The 6,811-nt window shown below is 37.1% G+C and overlaps 1 long non-coding RNA gene across 1 annotated transcript; it reads right to left on the reverse strand.

Moving 5' to 3' along the window:
• Positions 1 to 693: 693 nt before the first annotated feature.
• Positions 694 to 2,079, reverse strand: LOC138875460 (uncharacterized). The gene is made up of 3 exons (XR_011401670.1): positions 2,005 to 2,079; positions 834 to 862; positions 694 to 754 (listed from the first exon to the last, which is right to left on the reverse strand). It is a non-coding gene; the product is annotated as an uncharacterized lncRNA (long non-coding RNA).
• Between the last annotated feature and the right edge of the window lie 4,732 nt (positions 2,080 to 6,811).

Below are 6,811 nucleotides of genomic sequence, written 5' to 3' on the forward strand. Positions count from 1 at the left end.
TTGAGTTGAGGCTTGCCTTGTACCACGATAGGCATCATCACGACGGGTGAGATTTTGGGTCGTGACAGTATAAGATGCGATCCTACCAATTGGTTTCTTTTTCACTGATTCAGCTGATAGAAGATGAGACAATTTATCAACAAACTCTTCAAAGCAGTAACTGCCCCATGGAAAAGAAGCACGAAGGTCTGCGTCGTCTATAATTTTCATAAAACGATCACTTACCCAAAAGAACAGCTTCTAATATATAAACCTCAGCAAGCTTTACTGCATCTTCATTGCAGACCTCGACATCAACACTTACATCATCTGTTGCACCAACACGGAGTCGAGAACGCTTTTTCATAAACTCATACAAATTATCTACCTTCAAACCCTTCTTAATACCAGAGAAATACTGTTCCTTCAAATGGTTCTTTCTATCATCAACGAAACTATAATCAGATGCCTCAATCTTCAGCTCGGTAATAGAATGGAAATCATCTTCTGTAAATTCTACGTCGTTCCCAAAAACTCTAAAAACTATTTTGGTTTTATCCTTGTAAAATACTTGGGAAAGCAGCATACAGTGAGTCAACTTCCCAGAGTGACCCACCTCATTCAATTCTAAAAATTTCCCAAATATACCGTTCTTTAATTGATCCATTTGAGTTCCACACAAAAACGACAAAATAGTTTTCTTAAAATTTCAATCGTCTTTCCAATAACAATCAGCAGGAAACCACTTCTTAAAATCATAAAATCTATCTCCCTCCTAAAATCAAAATACAACACATATAAGCAACATTTCATATAATTTAAGATAAAAACTTCAAGATTTCAGAAATACGTACCTTCAATATCCTACTTGAAGATTCCATTTCTATAAAATCATGAAAAAAAACATATAACATTAGATAAGTAAACACAATCATAATTCAGTATATATATATGAGAAGTAAATTATAAACAGAACTCATCCACTAAAATGAACAGATCAACAAAGTCTACAAATTGCAATCTTCCAGCATAATATACTGGATCACAATAAATTACAAGATATGAAACTCCAGCAATAAATACAGGGGCATACAGAAGAAACATAATCAAAAAACAAAGTATAATAATCATCCAGTATAATATACTAGAGAAAAAACTTAAGGATTATATACCGGAACAAAGAGCATAATATAAAACAAGAAAACAAATAAATACTCAAAAAAGTAATGACAAATAAAACAAAATTTTAGTCTAAACAGAACTCATCCAGTATAATATACTGGAGAAAACGCTTACACACAGCAGACGTCCCGTAAAATATATTGGAATGAAACAAAACTCAATTATATTATAATATTCTTCCAGTATGTTATACTGGAAGATAAACATTCACATGATAGACTTCCAGTATATTGGACAAAATTTTACTAAATTTAATAAACAAAAATCATAATCAAAACCCACACAGTAGACGTCTACAATTCACACACAGCAGACGTCCCGTAAATATACTGGGATGAAACAAAACTCAACTATATTATAATATTCATCCAGTATAACATATTAGACAAAATTTTAATAAATTTAATAAACAAAAAATATAATCAAAACCCACACACTAGACATTTACTATTCACACACAGCAGACATCCCGTAAAATATACTGGAATGAAACAAAACATTCACATTACAGACTTCCAGTATAATATACTAGACAAAAAACATAATTAAAATGCAGATGAAGCAAGAAAATACTTGAAATTAACTCTAATATACAGAGACTAGAAAAAATTTGAAAAACTTATAAAAACAAATTACACAACGATTACAACATTACAACATAAAACTAATAACAAAGTGACAAAATTACTAGAAATAAGACAAACTAATGAACAGAGAAAAAATCATAAAAGTTAAAATACAACAAATATTTAAACCCTAACGGTACGAAAATCAAAATTAAACCTAAAGCACCATTAATAACAACGAAAATTCAAAGACACTATCGTAAAAAACAAAACTCACCCTAATTTTGAAGAAAATTGGATGAAAGCCAGACAAGATTCGAAGAAAAGTGCTCTCTCAGGAAAGCGATATCTGTACAACTGCTGTAAAAACAAAGAGAAAGGTGATAAAAAGTAACTAAACAGTATGTTAGAAAGGTCAAGGGCAATTATGTCATTTACCAATATATTTTAAGTTAAAATGGCTAGAAATCGATTACATTTGGAACGGTGGCTATTTTTCGATAGCCGCGAGTAAAACTGGCTACGCCGTACAATTTTAACAACATTCGATTACAAAAGCTCACGCGAGGTCCTTACATATGATTACAAAAGCCCATGAGGGGTCCTTACACAGAAATAAAGAAGCAAGAGAGTACATATGTAGTAAAAGCCTAGGACCTAGTTTACTCTCAAAGGTTCATCTCTGGTAGCAGCATCTCCGAGCACCACCTCCTCGAGATGCATCCTCGACGATGATACCTTCGACCGCCACCTCCTCTAGGTTCCCAACTCAATCCCACGGAGCAATATTTCTGAGGGCGAAGATGAAGAAGAGGAAAGCGGGAAGGCAAAGAAGCGGAAGGTGATGCAGAAGAGGCAGAAAAAAGAGACATAGGCCGTCGAAGCCAAAGGTTGAAGATTCGGCGGGCCTCAACCCTACTCACACGGCCACTCCGGGTCAACCTTCCGGGACGTCGTGCCGTGCGAGCTTAACGGCCGGTTGGGCCATTTTATCCCTTGGAAAAAAACCCGAGAGATGAAGTGCCACATCAGGACAGGGTAGGAGAGTGAGCAGCGGTGTATAGTTCGAACACTCTCCCGAGCAGCGGTGTAGAGTCCAAATGTTCCCCCAAGTCGGAACAGGCCAACCCCCTTTATCTCGTCACCTCGATCTAATGACGACAACAGTGATAGCCGTAACAATAACAACAACAACAACAACAACAACGAGACAGTATAATCTCGCTCGACACGACAAAGCCTAGGTAAAAGGCCATGGCGTGACTGATAAAAACGCCGACATAAGACCTTAAGACCAGATACCCCAAACATGGCTGGTAGAAATGGAGAAGGATAATGAGAATGAGAAGAAAGGAATGGAAAGATGTTTAGAGGCACTTGGATAAAAAGATAGCATGGAAAGACCCAATTATAGGGGATGATAATGTGGCCATCAATGCCTTTGAAAGACGGATCGACAGGCGCAATCAATGCGCCATTGAAAACTGGATCGACGGCGATACGGTCGCCTTGAAGAATGGGAATCGGTAGCACATTGAATGACGCTGAAAGACAAGTCCATAGGATGTACAGGTTATCGTGAGGGTTTACGTCGTAAGTATGATATCATCAGCGTGATGTCAAATTCGTTTCTTATCACTCCTCTCTAAGAAACGCGGGGACTATCTGTATACGGTGAAATCGGAGGGTCCAATTTCTCATTATCAAAGCACCTTAGAAGGCCATCTCGAAATCTCGAGGCTACAAGGTTATGATCGAGTCTCCTCCCTCGAGGCTCGTCGGCACTCGGTCTTAGGGTAATGTTGACCACAGTCACAGCATAAACAGGGATTTCCCAAGGCACGTGGCTAGGACTGACAGAGCCTAGAGAGCTACTCTAAGACCCGAGTCAAGGTGTCATCTAGTGGTCACATCTCCATATCTTTGTAATTAATGCTTGTTGTACTGTGATGAGATTTCCCTCCTATATAAATGGGATCCCTATCACTTTGTAAGGGTTGGTCACTTCAGTTGTTCCACACGAAAATATACAAGAACTCTCTATTTCACCCTCTAACATATTCTCTTGATATTATTACTTTCATTTATTATCTTCATATTGGTTCATCATTTATTGTTTATCATTGGCCATAAAGAGTCTTCGTTGATTATTTCATAACTGTTAGCCCTATCCCGATCACCCACGATAGCTTGAGCCCGAGCCTTGGAATCGACCTCGAGGCCCCAAATCGGCAGGCTCGAGGCCCCGAATAGTTGACGTAACGGTTTGATTATAACTCTCTCCCTAACTTTATTTCGTCTCTAAATCTCATATACTTAGCATCAACTGCTTAACAAACTAGCATAAAAATAGATCACGTATTTTTAGAGTCTCATCAACAAATTTAATTGTTATTACCATTTTCACGGTAAACAAGGTGGATACTCGGATGCTAAGCAAAACTCTCAGTTCTTAGCTCGTTATAGCGCATCTACACATGCAGTTTAACTCCAAAACTTCATTTTAAAACTCAGAGTTGTGCACTTGATGTAGAGACCAGTTGTAATACTATAATGATAACATTGCAGTTGTGTTCTTTTCTGAGAGCAATAAACTGACTAGTTGCACCAAACTCATGCAAATCAAGTTTCTGACAGTCAAGGATTTGGTGAGACAAGGAAATATCATATCTTTGACTGTCAAAAGATAATCTTTTAAGACCAACAAAACTAGCCATAAACGCAGGTGTGTGTATATTCTTTTAAGAACTACAAAACTAAGCAAAACTAACAAAACTTTGATGGTCTAAGCTAATTTGACCCGCCTAACTAACTAATTTTCAATCAGTCTTCGTCAGTCGAAAGACAATACTCCTGGTGAACATTATGGCTAAAGGCTTTACTGGCTATCATAAACAAATAGGATACGATATATCACACACCACAGAGGAAGAAAAACCTGGACCTCCAGAGAGTGGCTAACATGCCCAGCATGCAATGACAATAGTACAGGAGAGAATTGTCAAGCTCTCACCCACGATTTTCTGAAATTTCCACCATCACCCGCAGCTAAACATGAATCAAATGATGGATAATTAACCTCATATTCAACCAACATGAGAGAGATAATTAGATATGTTGCTAGCAGCATCTGGAAAGGATGCATTGCCTCCTGCAAAAAGGAAGGGAAGGCAAGACTCTTATCCTTGTCTTATCAAAAAATGGTGGACGGTTAATCAAACCATGGAGGTTCATGTGCACAATGCTTTGCAAGAACTTGTGTCCATTGAATAGAGTTATCAATGGCAAGCATAGGTACAGTGAAACAGTGAGCAAATCTGGCATCCTACAAGAGTACCTCAGTGTCCACAACACCAACAAACATTAAATTAAGAAGACTTTTCATCAACCATTCACAGGGGCGGATCCATGTGGAGGGTTATGGGGCACGTGAACCCATGCATTCTTCCCTAGATTGTGTATCACACTGGTACTTTTCTGATAAAGTACTTAGAAGTTCATGTGGGAACCCATACAAGAGAGCATTTGGTGCAGTGGTGGCATTGTGCACCTTTGGCCTTAGGTCTTAAGTTCGAATCCCACTTCCCTATCTTTCACCTTAGAGCCAATTTTCTATCTCTTTTTCTTTCTTTTCTGTGTCAGTTGAAATCCCATGCCCTATCTTTCTTTTCTGTTTTTTTCCCTTTGTTCTTCTCTTTTTCTGGTTCACTCTTTGACCTATCTTTTAATTAAATTCCTGCTTTCCTATTATTATTTTTGGATTCTCTTTCTTTTTTCTTCTTTTGTGTTTTCTTCATTTCTCTTTTGGTTCAATCGTTGAGTTTCAAAAACTCTAAAATATAAGATTTTAAGTTAGTTTGAATCTTTTCAATTTAAAGTTACCTCTCTTTATTTACCATTCTTGTTTCGAATATTTATTCAGTTTTACTAATAGAGCTAAGTCCTCTCTACCTTCACAAAGGCAGGGGTGAGGTCTCCGTACACACTGCCTTCCCAAGACCCCATGATGTGGGATAATACTGGGTGTGTTGTTGTTGTACTAATAGAGCTAAGTATTTGTAACTATAAATAATGATGCTATCATTGTTAATTCTCCAAGGTAGGAAAATTATTCAGGCATTCATCAACGAAATGATACATTTTTGTAATAATAATATTAATTGTTGTTTACTTGTCAAGTTGTTGTCATGGCTAAATTTTAGAGAACACCCATCCTCCCCAAATTCTGAATACGCCTCTAATCATTCATCATTTCCCTTGCTAATAGAAATATAGAATTGTCTGAATTGAGTTCCTTCTCCATTCAACCCTTTTCAGATATGTAATTGTATGACAAATATCAAAGATCTATCCTAATCAACAATTAAATCCAGCAGGAAGGAATCACAATTCAAGTCTTGCTTAGGAGACACCTAAAATAACTGTGCATGAGTCATAATAAAATATGGATACAAAGATACAATTTTCAAGACAACTACCAGGGTACCCAAATGTGACTATAACAAATAACATTATTATGGAAATATAAGGCAATTAAAGCAGCAATCCATCCCGATAAATATCTGTAACCCCATCCACCTTAAACTGCAGAGTAAACACTCAAAGAGCTCTGTCTATGTATGTACATGTATACCAAAAACATAACATAAGAAGGTCCAAAATGCTGGCACATATCCAAACAAATAAAAAGCTTAATCGTTACAACCATATCTCAACACACAAAGAAAATACTAATAACTTTTGTTAAAATAACATCAAATTCTACAGACTAGGCCCAAATCGGAAGCAAATGATACTCTACTAAATAACTACTAATAAGAAGAAATATTTACCAGTGGTACATTGAAGAATACTCTAATAGAGTTGGAGATTTTGGATGAAAACGCCCCAATAAGCCTTTGATAACTAGATCTTCCATTATCCTGTCACAGATGACTCGCACTTATCACACTAAAAACCTTCCAAAATATTTGATTCGAAGGGTCGTTGTAGAGAAGGGCGAAAGTCATCTGCGACAGGAGCACCGGAAGATCTGAACATCAAAGGCGTCGGAACGATTCGATTTTTGGAGACTGAGAAATTAA

This window comes from Nicotiana sylvestris, chromosome 8 (assembly GCF_000393655.2).
Source record: "Nicotiana sylvestris chromosome 8, ASM39365v2, whole genome shotgun sequence".
Lineage (NCBI taxonomy): Eukaryota > Viridiplantae > Streptophyta > Magnoliopsida > Solanales > Solanaceae > Nicotiana > Nicotiana sylvestris.